This window comes from Hypanus sabinus, chromosome 28 (genome assembly GCF_030144855.1).
Source record: "Hypanus sabinus isolate sHypSab1 chromosome 28, sHypSab1.hap1, whole genome shotgun sequence".
Taxonomy (NCBI): domain Eukaryota; kingdom Metazoa; phylum Chordata; class Chondrichthyes; order Myliobatiformes; family Dasyatidae; genus Hypanus; species Hypanus sabinus.
In genome coordinates this window covers 4351358-4370092 of record NC_082733.1, presented here as the reverse complement: position 1 = coordinate 4370092, position 18735 = coordinate 4351358, and positions in this window count along the sequence as shown.

Here is an 18735-nt window from a genome sequence, read left to right as displayed (position 1 = left end):
AGTTGAATTCAGTAACCTACCTGGTACCATTTACAGTGGAACAGCCATTGACTTGGTTTAATTCTGTAAAGTCTAAAGTTCCAATGAGTAGAGAAGGTAATGCAACTGAAAGTAACTTCAGTAGCATAGGTAGCACACTCAAAAAATTGGTTGCAGACAACTCTAAATCATATGGTTAGTGTGCTAACAATGTTTACATCATGTTAGCACATAGTAGTTCTCAGCAAAATTGAACTGAACACTCCTTTGAGTTGAATGCATTACTTTCTATTGAATGCATTTTGTGATAAGTTTCTGTACATAACTACTCAGACTGATGTAGAACTGTATAGATAATGCATGTAGAGTGCTAGGTGGCATGGAATACTCCAATGCAAGTTGAATTCAGTAACCTACCTGGTACCATTTACAGTGGAACAGCCATTGACTTGGTTTAATTATAGAAAGTCTAAAGTTCCAATGTTTAGAGAAGGTAACGTTACTGAAAGTAACTTCTGGAGTATAGGTAGCACACTCATAAAATTGGTTGCAGACAACTCTAAATCATATGGTTAGTGTGCTAACAATGTTTACATCATGTTAGCACTTATTAGTTATCAGCAAAATTGAATTGTACACTCCATTGAGTTGAATGCATTACTTTCTATTCAATGCATTCTTTGGTAAGATTGTGTACATAACTACTCTGGGTGATTTGGAACTGTATAGATATTGCATGTAGAGTGCTAGGTGCCATGGAATACTCCAATGCAAGCTGAATTCAGTAACCTACCTGGTACCATTCACAGTGGAACAGCCATTGACTTGGTTTAATTCTGTAAAGTCCCAAGTTCCAATGAGTAGAGAAGGTAATGCTACTGAAAGTAACTTCAGTAGCATAGGTAGCACACTCAAAAAATTGGTTGCAGACAACTCTAAATCATATGGTTAGTGTGCTAACAATGTTTACATCATGTTAGCACATAGTATTTATCAGCACAATTGAACTGTACACTCCTTTGAGTTGAATGCATTACTTTCTATTCAATGCATTTTGTGATAAGTTTCTGTACATAACTACTCAGACTGATGTGGAACTGTATAGATATTGCATGTAGAGTGCGAGGTGGCATGGAATACTCCAATGCAAGCTGAATGCAGTAACCTACCTGGTACCATTTACAGTGGAACAGCCATTGACTTGGTTTAATTCTAGAAAGACTAAAGTTCCAATGTGTAGAGAAGGTAACGTTACTGAAAGTAACTTCTGGAGCATAGGTAGCACACTCATAAAATTGGTTGCAGACAACTCTAAATCATATGATTAGTGTGCTAACAATGTTTACATGATGTTAGTACATAGTAGTTCTCAGCAAAATTGAACTGTACACTCCTTTGAGTTGAATGCATTACTTTCTATTCAATGCATTTTGTGATAAGTTTCTGTATATAACTACTCAGACTGATGTGGAACTGTATAGATATTGCATGTAGAGTGCTAGGTGCCATGGAATACTCCAATGCAAGCTGAATTCAGTAACCTACCTGGTACCATTTACAGTGGAACAGCCATTGACTTGGTTTAATTCCGTAAAGTCTAAAGTTCCAATGAGTAGAGAAGGTAATGCAACTGAAAGTAACTTCAGTAGCATAGGTAGCACACTCAAAAAATTGGTTGCAGACAACTCTAAATCATATGGTTAGTGTGCTAACAATGTTTACATCATGTTAGCACATAGTATTTATCAGCACAATTCAAATGTACACTCCTTTGAGATGAATGCATTACTTTCTATTCAATGCATTTTATGATAAGTTTCTGTACATAACTACTCAGACTGATGTGGAACTGTATAGATATTGCATGTAGAGTGCTAGGTGGCATGGAATACTCCAATGCAAGTTGAATTCAGTAACCTACCTGGTACCATTTACAGTGGAACAGCCATTGACTTGGTTTAATTCTGTAAAGTCCAAAGTTCCAATGAGTAGAGAAGGTAATGCTACTGAAAGTAACTTCAGTAGCATAGGTAGCACACTCAAAAAATTGGTTGCAGACAACTCTAAATCATATGGTTAGTGTGCTAACAATGTTTACATCCTGTTAGCACATAGTACTTATCAGCAAAATTGAACTGTACACTCCTTTGAGTTGAATGCATTACTTTCTATTCAATTCATTTTGTGATAAGTTTCTGTACATAACTACTCAGACTGATATGGAACTGCATAGATATTGCATGTAGAGTGCTAGGTGGCATGGAATACTCCAATGCAAGTTGAATTCAGTAATCTACCTGGTACCATTTACAGTGGAACAGCCATTGACTTGGTTTAATTCTGTAAAGTCTAAAGTTCCAATGAGTAGAGAAGGTAATGCAACTGAAAGTAACTTCAGTAGCGTAGGTAGCACACTCAAAAAATTGGTTGCAGAGAACTCTAAATCATATGGTTAGTGTGCTAACAATGTTTACATCCTGTTAGCACATAGTACTTATCAGCAAAATTGAACCGTACACTCCTTTGAGTTGAATGCATTACTTTCTATTCAATGCATTTTGTGATAAGTTTCTGTACATAACTACTCAGACTGATGTGGAACTCTATAGATATTGCATGTAGAGTGCTAGGTGCCATGGAATACTCCAATGCAAGCTGAATTCAGTAACCTACCTGGTACCATTTACAGTGGAACAGCCATTGACTTGGTTTAATTCTGTAAAGTCTAAAGTTCCAATGAGTAGAGAAGGTAATGCTACTGAAAGTAACTTCAGTAGCATAGGTAGCACACTCAAAAAATTGGCTGCAGACAACTCTAAATCATATGGTTAGTGTGCTAACAATGTTTACATCATGTTAGCACATAGTTGTTCTCAGCAAAATTGAACTGTAGACTCCTTTGAGTTGAATGCATTACTTTTCTATTCAATGCATTTTGTGATAAATTTGTGTACATAACTACTCAGACTGATGTGGAACTGTATAGATATTGCATGTAGAGTGCTAGGTGCCATGGAATACTCCAATGCAAGCTGAATTCAGTAACCTACCTGGTACCATTTACAGTGGAACAGCCATTGAGTTGGTTTAATTCAGTAAAGTCTAAAGTTCCAATGAGTAGAGAAGGTAATGCTACTGAAAGTAACTTCAGTAGCATAGGTAGCACACTCAAAAAATTGGTTGCAGACAACTCTAAATCATGTGGTTAGTGTGCTAACAATGTTTACATCATGTTAGCACATAGTAGTTCTCAGCAAAATTGAACTCTGCACTCCTTTGAGTTGAATGCATTACTTTCTATTCAATGCATTTTGTGATAAGTTTCTGTACATAACTACTCAGACTGATGTGGAACTGTATAGATATTGCATGTAGAGTGCTAGGTGGCATGGAATACTCCAATGCAAGCTGAATTCAGTAACCTACCTGGTACCATTTACAGTGGAACAGCCATTGAATTGGTTTAATTCTGTAAAGTCTAAAGTTCCAATGAGTAGAGAAGGTAATGCTACTGAAAGTAACTTCTGGAGCATAGGTAGCACACTCATAAAATTGGTTGCAGACAACTCTAAATCATATGGTTAGTGTGCTAACAATGTTTACATCATGTTAGCACATAGTAGTTCTCAGCAAAATTGAACTGTAGACTCCTTTGAGTTGAATGCATTACTTTGTATTCAATGCATTTTGTGATAAGTTTCTGTACATAACTACTCAGACTGATGTGGAACTGTATAGATATTGCATGTAGAGTGCTAGGTGCCATGGAATACTCCAATGCAAGCTGAATTCAGTAACCTACCTGGTACCATTTACAGTGGAACAGCCATTGAGTTGGTTTAATTCAGTAAAGTCTAAAGTTCCAATGAGTAGAGAAGGTAATGCAACTGAAAGTAACTTCAGTAGCATAGGTAGCACACTCAAAAAATTGGTTGCAGACAACTCTAAATCATATGGTTAGTGTGCTAACAATGTTTACATCATATTAGCACATAGTAGTTCTCAGCAAAATTGATCTCTACACTCCTTTGAGTTGAATGCATTACTTTCTATTCAATGCATTTTGTGATAAGTTTCTGTACATAACTACTCAGACTGATGTGGAACTGTATAGATATTGCATGTAGAGTGCTAGGTGGCATGGAATACTCCAATGCAAGCTGAATTCAGTAACCTACCTGGTACCATTTACAGTGGAACAGCCATTGAATTGTTTTAATTCTGTAAAGTCTAAAGTTCCAATGAGTAGAGAAGGTAATGCTACTGAAAGTAACTTCTGGAGCATAGGTAGCACACTCATAAAATTGGTTGCAGACAACTCTAAATCATATGGTTAGTGTGCTAACAATGTTTACATCATGTTAGCACATAGTAGTTCTCAGCAAAATTGAACTGTAGACTCCTTTGAGTTGAATGCATTACTTTCTATTCAATGCATTTTGTGATAAGTTTCTGTACATAACTACTCAGACTGATGTGGAACTGTATAGATATTGCATGTAGATTGCTAGGTGGCATGGAATACTCCAATGCAAGTTGAATTCAGTAACCTACCTGGTACCATTTACAGTGGAACAGCCATTGACTTTGTTTAATTCTGTAAAGTCTAAAGTTCCAATGAGTAGAGAAGGTAATGCTACTGAAAGTAACTTCTGGAGCATAGGTAGCACACTCAAAAAATTGGTTGCAGACAACTCTAAATCATATGGTTAGTGTGCTAACAATGTTTACATCATGTTAGCACATAGTACTTATCAGCAAAATTGAACTGCAGACTCCTTTGAGTTGAATGCATTACTTTGTATTCAATGCATTTTGTGATAAGTTTCTGTACATAACTACTCAGACTGATGTGGAACTGTATAGATATTGCATGTAGAGTGCTAGGTGCCATGGAATACTCCAATGCAGGCTGAATTCAGTAACCTACCTGGTACCATTTACAGTGGAACAGCCATTGACTTGGTTTAATTCTAGAAAGACTAAAGTTCCAATGTGTAGAGAAGGTAACGTTACTGAAAGTAACTTCTGGAGCATAGGTAGCACACTCATAAAATTGGTTGCAGACAACTCTAAATCATATGGTTAGTGTGCTAACAATGTTTACATCATGTTAGTACATAGTAGTTCTCAGCAAAATTGAACTGTACACTCCTTTGAGTTGAATGCATTACTTTCTATTCAATGCATTTTGTGATAAGTTTCTGTACATAACTACTCAGACTGATGTGGAACTCTATAGATATTGCATGTAGAGTGCTAGGTGCCATGGAATACTCCAATGCAAGCTGAATTCAGTAACCTACCTGGTACCATTTACAGTGGAACAGCCATTGACTTGGTTTAATTCTGTAAAGTCTAAAGTTCCAATGAGTAGAGAAGGTAATGCTACTGAAAGTAACTTCAGTAGCATAGGTAGCACACTCAAAAAATTGGCTGCAGACAACTCTAAATCATATGGTTAGTGTGCTAACAATGTTTACATCATGTTAACACATAGTACTTATCAGCAAAATTGAACTGTACACTCCTTTGAGTTGAATGCATTACTTTGTATTCAATGCATTTTGTGATAAGTTTCTGTACATAACTACTCAGACTGATGTGGAACTGTATAGATATTGCATGTAGAGTGCTAGGTGCCATGGAATACTCCAATGCAAGCTGAATTCAGTAACCTACCTGGTACCATTTACAGTGGAACAGCCATTGAGTTGGTTTAATTCAGTAAAGTCTAAAGTTCCAATGAGTAGAGAAGGTAATGCTACTGAAAGTAACTTCAGTAGCATAGGTAGCACACTCAAAAAATTGGTTGCAGACAACTCTAAATCATGTGGTTAGTGTGCTAACAATGTTTACATCATGTTAGCACATAGTAGTTCTCAGCAAAATTGAACTCTGCACTCCTTTGAGTTGAATGCATTACTTTCTATTCAATGCATTTTGTGATAAGTTTCTGTACATAACTACTCAGACTGATGTGGAACTGTATAGATATTGCATGTAGAGTGCTAGGTGGCATGGAATACTCCAATGCAAGCTGAATTCAGTAACCTACCTGGTACCATTTACAGTGGAACAGCCATTGAATTGGTTTAATTCTGTAAAGTCTAAAGTTCCAATGAGTAGAGAAGGTAATGCTACTGAAAGTAACTTCTGGAGCATAGGTAGCACACTCATAAAATTGGTTGCAGACAACTCTAAATCATATGGTTAGTGTGCTAACAATGTTTACATCATGTTAGCACATAGTAGTTCTCAGCAAAATTGAACTGTAGACTCCTTTGAGTTGAATGCATTACTTTGTATTCAATGCATTTTGTGATAAGTTTCTGTACATAACTACTCAGACTGATGTGGAACTGTATAGATATTGCATGTAGAGTGCTAGGTGCCATGGAATACTCCAATGCAAGCTGAATTCAGTAACCTACCTGGTACCATTTACAGTGGAACAGCCATTGAGTTGGTTTAATTCAGTAAAGTCTAAAGTTCCAATGAGTAGAGAAGGTAATGCAACTGAAAGTAACTTCAGTAGCATAGGTAGCACACTCAAAAAATTGGTTGCAGACAACTCTAAATCATATGGTTAGTGTGCTAACAATGTTTACATCATATTAGCACATAGTAGTTCTCAGCAAAATTGATCTCTACACTCCTTTGAGTTGAATGCATTACTTTCTATTCAATGCATTTTGTGATAAGTTTCTGTACATAACTACTCAGACTGATGTGGAACTGTATAGATATTGCATGTAGAGTGCTAGGTGGCATGGAATACTCCAATGCAAGCTGAATTCAGTAACCTACCTGGTACCATTTACAGTGGAACAGCCATTGAATTGTTTTAATTCTGTAAAGTCTAAAGTTCCAATGAGTAGAGAAGGTAATGCTACTGAAAGTAACTTCTGGAGCATAGGTAGCACACTCATAAAATTGGTTGCAGACAACTCTAAATCATATGGTTAGTGTGCTAACAATGTTTACATCATGTTAGCACATAGTAGTTCTCAGCAAAATTGAACTGTAGACTCCTTTGAGTTGAATGCATTACTTTCTATTCAATGCATTTTGTGATAAGTTTCTGTACATAACTACTCAGACTGATGTGGAACTGTATAGATATTGCATGTAGATTGCTAGGTGGCATGGAATACTCCAATGCAAGTTGAATTCAGTAACCTACCTGGTACCATTTACAGTGGAACAGCCATTGACTTTGTTTAATTCTGTAAAGTCTAAAGTTCCAATGAGTAGAGAAGGTAATGCTACTGAAAGTAACTTCTGGAGCATAGGTAGCACACTCATAAAATTGGTTGCAGACAACTCTAAATCATATGGTTAGTGTGCTAACAATGTTTACATCATGTTAGCACATAGTACTTATCAGCAAAATTGAACTGCAGACTCCTTTGAGTTGAATGCATTACTTTGTATTCAATGCATTTTGTGATAAGTTTCTGTACATAACTACTCAGACTGATGTGGAACTGTATAGATATTGCATGTAGAGTGCTAGGTGCCATGGAATACTCCAATGCAGGCTGAATTCAGTAACCTACCTGGTACCATTTACAGTGGAACAGCCATTGACTTGGTTTAATTCTAGAAAGACTAAAGTTCCAATGTGTAGAGAAGGTAACGTTACTGAAAGTAACTTCTGGAGCATAGGTAGCACACTCATAAAATTGGTTGCAGACAACTCTAAATCATATGGTTAGTGTGCTAACAATGTTTACATCATGTTAGTACATAGTAGTTCTCAGCAAAATTGAACTGTACACTCCTTTGAGTTGAATGCATTACTTTCTATTCAATGCATTTTGTGATAAGTTTCTGTACATAACTACTCAGACTGATGTGGAACTCTATAGATATTGCATGTAGAGTGCTAGGTGCCATGGAATACTCCAATGCAAGCTGAATTCAGTAACCTACCTGGTACCATTTACAGTGGAACAGCCATTGAGTTGGTTTAATTCAGTAAAGTCTAAAGTTCCAATGAGTAGAGAAGGTAATGCAACTGAAAGTAACTTCAGTAGTATAGGTAGCACACTCAAAAAATTGGTTGCAGACAACTCTAAATCATATGGTTAGTGTGCTAACAATGTTTACATTATATTAGCACATAGTACTTCTCAGCAAAATTGATCTCTACACTCCTTTGAGTTGAATGCATTACTTTCTATTCAATGCATTTTGTGATAAGTTTCTGTACATAACTACTCAGACTGATGTGGAAATGTATAGATATTGCATGTAGAGTGCTAGGTGGCATGGAATACTCCAATGCAAGCTGAATTCAGTAACCTACCTGGTACCATTTACAGTGGAACAGCCATTGAATTGTTTTAATTCTGTAAAGTCTAAAGTTCCAATGAGTGGAGAAGGTAATGCTACTGAAAGTAACTTCTGGAGCATAGGTAGCACACTCATAAAATTGGTTGCAGACAACTCTAAATCATATGGTTAGTGTGCTAACAATGTTTACATCATGTTAGCACATAGTAGTTCTCAGCAAAATTGAACTGTAGACTCCTTTGAGTTGAATGCATTACTTTCTATTCAATGCATTTTGTGATAAGTTTCTGTACATAACTACTCAGACTGATGTGGAACTGTATAGATATTGCATGTAGATTGCTAGGTGGCATGGAATACTCCAATGCAAGTTGAATTCAGTAACCTACCTGGTACCATTTACAGTGGAACAGCCATTGACTTTGTTTAATTCTGTAAAGTCTAAAGTTCCAATGAGTAGAGAAGGTAATGCTACTGAAAGTAACTTCTGGAGCATAGGTAGCACACTCAAAAAATTGGTTGCAGACAACTCTAAATCATATGGTTAGTGTGCTAACAATGTTTACATCTTGTTAGCACATAGTACTTATCAGCAAAATTGAACTGCAGACTCCTTTGAGTTGAATGCATTACTTTGTATTCAATGCATTTTGTGATAAGTTTCTGTACATAACTACTCAGACTGATGTGGAACTGTATAGATATTGCATGTAGAGTGCTAGGTGCCATGGAATACTCCAATGCAAGCTGAATTCAGTAACCTACCTGGTACCATTTACAGTGGAACAGCCATTGAGTTGGTTTAATTCAGTAAAGTCTAAAGTTCCAATGAGTAGAGAAGGTAATGCTACTGAAAGTAACTTCAGTAGCATAGGTAGCACACTCAAAAAATTGGTTGCAGACAACTCTAAATCATGTGGGTAGTGTGCTAACAATGTTTACATCATGTTAGCACATAGTAGTTCTCAGCAAAATTGAACTCTGCACTCCTTTGAGTTGAATGCATTACTTTCTATTCAATGCATTTTGTGATAAGTTTCTGTACATAACTACTCAGACTGATGTGGAACTGTATAGATATTGCATGTAGAGTGCTAGGTGGCATGGAATACTCCAATGCAAGCTGAATTCAGTAACCTACCTGGTACCATTTACAGTGGAACAGCCATTGAATTGGTTTAATTCTGTAAAGTCTAAAGTTCCAATGAGTAGAGAAGGTAATGCTACTGAAAGTAACTTCTGGAGCATAGGTAGCACACTCATAAAATTGGTTGCAGACAACTCTAAATCATATGGTTAGTGTGCTAACAATGTTTACATCATGTTAGCACATAGTAGTTCTCAGCAAAATTGAACTGTAGACTCCTTTGAGTTGAATGCATTACTTTGTATTCAATGCATTTTGTGATAAGTTTCTGTACATAACTACTCAGACTGATGTGGAACTGTATAGATATTGCATGTAGAGTGCTAGGTGCCATGGAATACTCCAATGCAAGCTGAATTCAGTAACCTACCTGGTACCATTTACAGTGGAACAGCCATTGAGTTGGTTTAATTCAGTAAAGTCTAAAGTTCCAATGAGTAGAGAAGGTAATGCAACTGAAAGTAACTTCAGTAGCATAGGTAGCACACTCAAAAAATTGGTTGCAGACAACTCTAAATCATATGGTTAGTGTGCTAACAATGTTTACATCATGTTAGCACATAGTAGTTCTCAGCAAAATTGAACTGTAGACTCCTTTGAGTTGAATGCATTACTTTCTATTCAATGCATTTTGTGATAAGTTTCTGTACATAACTACTCAGACTGATGTGGAACTGTATAGATATTGCATGTAGATTGCTAGGTGGCATGGAATACTCCAATGCAAGTTGAATTCAGTAACCTACCTGGTACCATTTACAGTGGAACAGCCATTGACTTTGTTTAATTCTGTAAAGTCTAAAGTTCCAATGAGTAGAGAAGGTAATGCTACTGAAAGTAACTTCTGGAGCATAGGTAGCACACTCAAAAAATTTTTTGCAGACAACTCTAAATCATATGGTTAGTGTGCTAACAATGTTTACATCATGTTAGCACATAGTACTTATCAGCAAAATTGAACTGCAGACTCCTTTGAGTTGAATGCATTACTTTGTATTCAATGCATTTTGTGATAAGTTTCTGTACATAACTACTCAGACTGATGTGGAACTGTATAGATATTGCATGTAGAGTGCTAGGTGCCATGGAATACTCCAATGCAGGCTGAATTCAGTAACCTACCTGGTACCATTTACAGTGGAACAGCCATTGACTTGGTTTAATTCTAGAAAGACTAAAGTTCCAATGTGTAGAGAAGGTAACGTTACTGAAAGTAACTTCTGGAGCATAGGTAGCACACTCATAAAATTGGTTGCAGACAACTCTAAATCATATGGTTAGTGTGCTAACAATGTTTACATCATGTTAGTACATAGTAGTTCTCAGCAAAATTGAACTGTACACTCCTTTGAGTTGAATGCATTACTTTCTATTCAATGCATTTTGTGATAAGTTTCTGTACATAACTACTCAGACTGATGTGGAACTCTATAGATATTGCATGTAGAGTGCTAGGTGCCATGGAATACTCCAATGCAAGCTGAATTCAGTAACCTACCTGGTACCATTTACAGTGGAACAGCCATTGAGTTGGTTTAATTCAGTAAAGTCTAAAGTTCCAATGAGTAGAGAAGGTAATGCAACTGAAAGTAACTTCAGTAGCATAGGTAGCACACTCAAAAAATTGGTTGCAGACAACTCTAAATCATATGGTTAGTGTGCTAACAATGTTTACATCATATTAGCACATAGTACTTCTCAGCAAAATTGATCTCTACACTCCTTTGAGTTGAATGCATTACTTTCTATTCAATGCATTTTGTGATAAGTTTCTGTACATAACTACTCAGACTGATGTGGAAATGTATAGATATTGCATGTAGAGTGCTAGGTGCCATGGAATACTCCAATGCAGGCTGAATTCAGTAACCTACCTGGTACCATTTACAGTGGAACAGCCATTGACTTGGTTTAATTCTAGAAAGACTAAAGTTCCAATGTGTAGAGAAGGTAACGTTACTGAAAGTAACTTCTGGAGCATAGGTAGCACACTCATAAAATTGGTTGCAGACAACTCTAAATCATATGGTTAGTGTGCTAACAATGTTTACATCATGTTAGTACATAGTAGTTCTCAGCAAAATTGAACTGTACACTCCTTTGAGTTGAATGCATTACTTTCTATTCAATGCATTTTGTGATAAGTTTCTGTACATAACTACTCAGACTGATGTGGAACTGTATAGATATTGCATGTAGAGTGCCAGGTGGCATGGAATACTCCAATGCAAGTTGAATTCAGTAACCTACCTGGTACCATTTATAGTGGAACAGCCATTGACTTGGTTTAATTCTGTAAAGTCCAAAGTTTCAATGAGTAGAGAAGGTAATGCTACTGAAAGTAACTTCAGTAGCATAGGTAGCACACTCAAAAAATTGGTTGCAGACAACTCTAAATCATATGGTTAGTGTGCTAACAATGTTTACATCCTGTTAGCACATAGTACTTATAAGCAAAATTGAACTGTACACTCCTTTGAGTTGAATGCATTACTTTCTATTCAATGCATTTTGTGATAAGTTTCTGTACATAACTACTCAGACTGATGTGGAACTCTATAGATATTGCTTGTAGAGTGCTAGGTGCCATGGAATACTCCAATGCAAGTTGAATTCAGTAACCTACCTGGTACCATTTACAGTGGAACAGCCATTGACTTGGTTTAATTCTAGAAAGACTAAAGTTCCAATGTGTAGAGAAGGTAACGTTACTGAAAGTAACTTCTGGAGCATAGGTAGCACACTCATAAAATTGGTTGCAGACAACTCTAAATCATATGGTTAGTGTGCTAACAATGTTTACATCATGTTAGTACATAGTAGTTCTCAGCAAAATTGAACTGTACACTCCTTTGAGTTGAATGCATTACTTTCTATTCAATGCATTTTGTGATAAGTTTCTGTACATAACAACTCAGACTGATGTGGAACTGTATAGATATTGCATGTAGAGTGCTAGGTGGCATGGAATACTCCAATGCAAGCTGAATTCAGTAACCTACCTGGTACCATTTAGAGTGGAACAGCCATTGACTTGGTTTAATTCTTTAAAGTCTAAAGTTCCAATGAGTAGAGAAGGTAATGCTACTGAAAGTAACTTCAGTAGCATAGGTAGGACACTCAAAAAATTGGTTGCAGACAACTCTAAATCATATGGTTAGTGTGCTAACAATGTTTACATCATGTTAGCACATAGTACTTATCAGCAAAATTGAACTGTACACTCCTTTGAGTTGAATGCATTACTTTGTATTCAATGCATTTTGTGATAAGTTTCTGTACATAACTACTCAGACTGATGTGGAACTGTATAGATATTGCATGTAGAGTGCTAGGTGCCATGGAATACTCCAATGCAAACTGAATTCAGTAACCTACCTGGTACCATTTACAGTGGAACAGCCATTGACTTGGTTTAATTCTGTAAAGCCCAAAGTTCCAATGAGTAGAGAAGGTAATGCTACTGAAAGTAACTTCAGTAGCATAGGTAGCACACTCAAAAAATTGGTTGCAGACAACTCTAAATCATATGGTTAGTGTGCTAACAATGTTTACATCATGTTAGTACATAGTAGTTCTCAGCAAAATTGAACTGTACACTCCTTTGAGTTGAATGCATTACTTTCTATTCAATGCATTTTGTGATAAGTTTCTGTACATAACTACTCAGACTGATGTGGAACAGTATAGATATTGCATGTAGAGTGCTAGGTGGCATGGAATACTCCAATGCAAGCTGAATTCAGTAACCTACCTGGTACCATTTACAGTGGAACAGCCATTGACTTTGTTTAATTCTGTAAAGTCTAAAGTTCCAATGAGCAGAGAAGGTAATGCTACTGAAAGTAACTTCAGTAGCATAGGTAGCACACTCAAAAAATTGGTTGCAGACAACTCTAAATCATATGGTTAGTGTGCTAACAATGTTTACATCCTGTTAGCACATAGTACTTATCAGCAAAATTGATCTCTACACTCCTTTGAGTTGAATGCATTACTTTGTATTCAATGCATTTTGTGATAAGTTTCTGTACATAACTACTCAGACTGATGTGGAACTCTATAGATATTGCATGTAGAGTGCTAGGTGCCATGGAATACTCCAATGGAAGTTGAATTCAGTAACCTACCTGGTACCATTTACAGTGGAACAGCCATTGACTTGGTTTAATTCTAGAAAGACTAAAGTTCCAATGTGTAGAGAAGGTAACGTTACTGAAAGTAACTTCTGGAGCATAGGTAGCACACTCATAAAATTGGTTGCAGACAACTCTAAATCATATGGTTAGTGTGCTAACAATGTTTACATCATGTTAGCACATATTAGTTCTCAGCAAAATTGAACTGTACACTCCTTTGAGTTGAAAGCATTACTTTCTATTCAATGCATTTTGTGATAAGTTTCTGTACATAACTACTCAGACTGATGTGGAACAGTATAGATATTGCATGTAGAGTGCTAGGTGGCATGGAATACTCCAATGCAAGCTGAATTCAGTAACCTACCGGGTACCATTTACAGTGGAACAGCCATTGACTTTGTTTAATTCTGTAAAGTCTAAAGTTCCAATGAGTAGAGAAGGTAATGCTACTGAAAGTAACTTCTGGAGCATAGGTAGCACACTCAAAAAATTGGTTGCAGACAACTCTAAATCATATGGTTAGTGTGCTAACAATGTTTACATCTTGTTAGCACATAGTACTTATCAGCAAAATTGAACTGCAGACTCCTTTGAGTTGAATGCATTACTTTGTATTCAATGCATTTTGTGATAAGTTTCTGTACATAACTACTCAGACTGATGTGGAACTGTATAGATATTGCATGTAGAGTGCTAGGTGCCATGGAATACTCCAATGCAGGCTGAATTCAGTAACCTACCTGGTACCATTTACAGTGGAACAGCCATTGACTTGGTTTAATTCTAGAAAGACTAAAGTTCCAATGTGTAGAGAAGGTAACGTTACTGAAAGTAACTTCTGGAGCATAGGTAGCACACTCATAAAATTGGTTGCAGACAACTCTAAATCATATGGCTAGTGTGCTAACAATGTTTACATCATGTTAGTACATAGTAGTTCTCAGCAAAATTGAACTGTACACTCCTTTGAGTTGAATGCATTACTTTCTATTCAATGCATTTTGTGATAAGTTTCTGTACATAACTACTCAGACTGATGTGGAACTCTATAGATATTGCATGTAGAGTGCTAGGTGCCATGGAATACTCCAATGCAAGCTGAATTCAGTAACCTACCTGGTACCATTTACAGTGGAACAGCCATTGACTTGGTTTAGTTCTGTAAAGTCTAAAGTTCCAATGAGTAGAGAAGGTAATGCTACTGAAAGTAACTTCAGTAGCATAGGTAGCACACTCAAAAAATTGGTTCCAGACAACTCTAAATCATATGGTTAGTGTGCTAACAATGTTTACATCATGTTAGCACATAGTACTTATCAGCAAAATTGAACTGTACACTCCTTTGAGTTGAATGCATTACTTTGTATTCAATGCATTTTGTGATAAGTTTCTGTACATAACTACTCAGACTGATGTGGAACTGTATAGATATTGCATGTAGAGTGCCAGGTGGCATGGAATACTCCAATGCAAGTTGAATTCAGTAACCTACCTGGTACCATTTATAGTGGAACAGCCATTGACTTGGTTTAATTCTGTAAAGTCCAAAGTTTCAATGAGTAGAGAAGGTAATGCTACTGAAAGTAACTTCAGTAGCATAGGTAGCACACTCAAAAAATTGGTTGCAGACAACTCTAAATCATATGGTTAGTGTGCTAACAATGTTTACATCCTGTTAGCACATAGTACTTATAAGCAAAATTGAACTGTACACTCCTTTGAGTTGAATGCATTACTTTCTATTCAATGCATTTTGTGATAAGTTTCTGTACATAACTACTCAGACTGATGTGGAACTCTATAGATATTGCTTGTAGAGTGCTAGGTGCCATGGAATACTCCAATGCAAGTTGAATTCAGTAACCTACCTGGTACCATTTACAGTGGAACAGCCATTGACTTGGTTTAATTCTAGAAAGACTAAAGTTCCAATGTGTAGAGAAGGTAACGTTACTGAAAGTAACTTCTGGAGCATAGGTAGCACACTCATAAAATTGGTTGCAGACAACTCTAAATCATATGGTTAGTGTGCTAACAATGTTTACATCATGTTAGTACATAGTAGTTCTCAGCAAAATTGAACTGTACACTCCTTTGAGTTGAATGCATTACTTTCTATTCAATGCATTTTGTGATAAGTTTCTGTACATAACAACTCAGACTGATGTGGAACTGTATAGATATTGCATGTAGAGTGCTAGGTGGCATGGAATACTCCAATGCAAGCTGAATTCAGTAACCTACCTGGTACCATTTAGAGTGGAACAGCCATTGACTTGGTTTAATTCTTTAAAGTCTAAAGTTCCAATGAGTAGAGAAGGTAATGCTACTGAAAGTAACTTCAGTAGCATAGGTAGGACACTCAAAAAATTGGTTGCAGACAACTCTAAATCATATGGTTAGTGTGCTAACAATGTTTACATCATGTTAGCACATAGTACTTATCAGCAAAATTGAACTGTACACTCCTTTGAGTTGAATGCATTACTTTGTATTCAATGCATTTTGTGATAAGTTTCTGTACATAACTACTCAGACTGATGTGGAACTGTATAGATATTGCATGTAGAGTGCTAGGTGCCATGGAATACTCCAATGCAAACTGAATTCAGTAACCTACCTGGTACCATTTACAGTGGAACAGCCATTGACTTGGTTTAATTCTGTAAAGCCCAAAGTTCCAATGAGTAGAGAAGGTAATGCTACTGAAAGTAACTTCAGTAGCATAGGTAGCACACTCAAAAAATTGGTTGCAGACAACTCTAAATCATATGGTTAGTGTGCTAACAATGTTTACATCATGTTAGTACATAGTAGTTCTCAGCAAAATTGAACTGTACACTCCTTTGAGTTGAATGCATTACTTTCTATTCAATGCATTTTGTGATAAGTTTCTGTACATAACTACTCAGACTGATGTGGAACAGTATAGATATTGCATGTAGAGTGCTAGGTGGCATGGAATACTCCAATGCAAGCTGAATTCAGTAACCTACCTGGTACCATTTACAGTGGAACAGCCATTGACTTTGTTTAATTCTGTAAAGTCTAAAGTTCCAATGAGTAGAGAAGGTAATGCTACTGAAAGTAACTTCAGTAGCATAGGTAGCACACTCAAAAAATTGGTTGCAGACAACTCTAAATCATATGGTTAGTGTGCTAACAATGTTTACATCCTGTTAGCACATAGTACTTATCAGCAAAATTGATCTCTACACTCCTTTGAGTTGAATGCATTACTTTGTATTCAATGCATTTTGTGATAAGTTTCTGTACATAACTACTCAGACTGATGTGGAACTCTATAGATATTGCATGTAGAGTGCTAGGTGCCATGGAATACTCCAATGGAAGTTGAATTCAGTAACCTACCTGGTACCATTTACAGTGGAACAGCCATTGACTTGGTTTAATTCTAGAAAGACTAAAGTTCCAATGTGTAGAGAAGGTAACGTTACTGAAAGTAACTTCTGGAGCATAGGTAGCACACTCATAAAATTGGTTGCAGACAACTCTAAATCATATGGTTAGTGTGCTAACAATGTTTACATCATGTTAGCACATATTAGTTCTCAGCAAAATTGAACTGTACACTCCTTTGAGTTGAAAGCATTACTTTCTATTCAATGCATTTTGTGATAAGTTTCTGTACATAACTACTCAGACTGATGTGGAACAGTATAGATATTGCATGTAGAGTGCTAGGTGGCATGGAATACTCCAATGCAAGCTGAATTCAGTAACCTACCGGGTACCATTTACAGTGGAACAGCCATTGACTTGGTTTAATTCTGTAAAGTCTAAAGTTCCAATGAGTAGAGAAGGTAATGCTACTGAAAGTAACTTCAGTAGCATAGGTAGCACACTCAAAAAATTGGTTGCAGACAACTCTAAATCATATGGTTAGTGTGCTAGCAATGCTTACATCATGTTAGCACATAGTATTTCTCAGCAAAATTGAACTGTAGACTCCTTTGAGTTGAATGCATTACTTTCTAATCAAAGTATTTTGTGATAAGTTTCTGTACATAACTACTCAGACTGATGTGGAACTGTATAGATATTGCATGTAGAGTGCTAGGTGGCATGGAATACTCCAATGCAAGCTGAATTCAGTAACCTACCTGGTACCATTTACAGTGGAACAGCCATTGACTTTGTTTAATTCTGTAAAGTCTAAAGTTCCAATGAGTGGAGAAGGTAATGCAACTGAAAGTAACTTCAGTAGCATAGGTAGCACACTCAAAAAATTGGTTGCAGACAACTCTAAATCATATGGTTAGTGTGCTAACAATGTTTACGTCATGTTAGCACATAGTACTTATCAGCAAAATTGAACTGTACACTCCTTTGAGTTGAATGCATTACTTTGTATTCAATGCATTTTGTGATAAGTTTCTGTACATAACTACTCAGACTGATGTGGAACTGTATAGATATTGCATGTAGAGTGCTAGGTGCCATGGAATACTCCAATGCAAGCTGAATTCAGTAACCTACCTGGTACCATTTACAGTGGAACAGCCATTGACTTGGTTAATTCTGTAAAGTCCAAAGTTCCAATGAGTAGAGAAGGTAATGCTACTGAAAGTAACTTCTGGAGCATAGGTAGCACACTCATAAAATTGGTTGCAGACAACTCTAAATCATATGGTTAGTGTGCTAACAATGTTTACATCATGTTAGCACATAGTACTTATCAGCAAAATTGAACTGCAGACTCCTTTGAGTTGAATGCATTACTTTCTATTCAATGCATTTTGTGATATGTTTCTGTACATAACTACTCAGACTGATGTGGAACTGTATAGATATTGCATGTAGAGTGCTAGGTGCCATGGAATACTCCAATGCAGGCTGAATTCAGTAACCTACCTGGTACCATTTACAGTGGAACAGCCATTGACTTGGTTTAATTCTAGAAAGACTAAAGTTCCAATGTGTAGAGAAGGTAACGTTACTGAAAGTAACTTCTGGAGCATAGGTAGCACACTCATAAAATTGGTTGCAGACAACTCTAAATCATATGGTTAGTGTGCTAACAATGTTTACATCATGTTAGTACATAGTAGTTCTCAGCAAAATTGAACTGTACACTCCTTTGAGTTGAATGCATTACTTTCTATTCAATGCATTTTGTGATAAGTTTCTGTACATAACTACTCA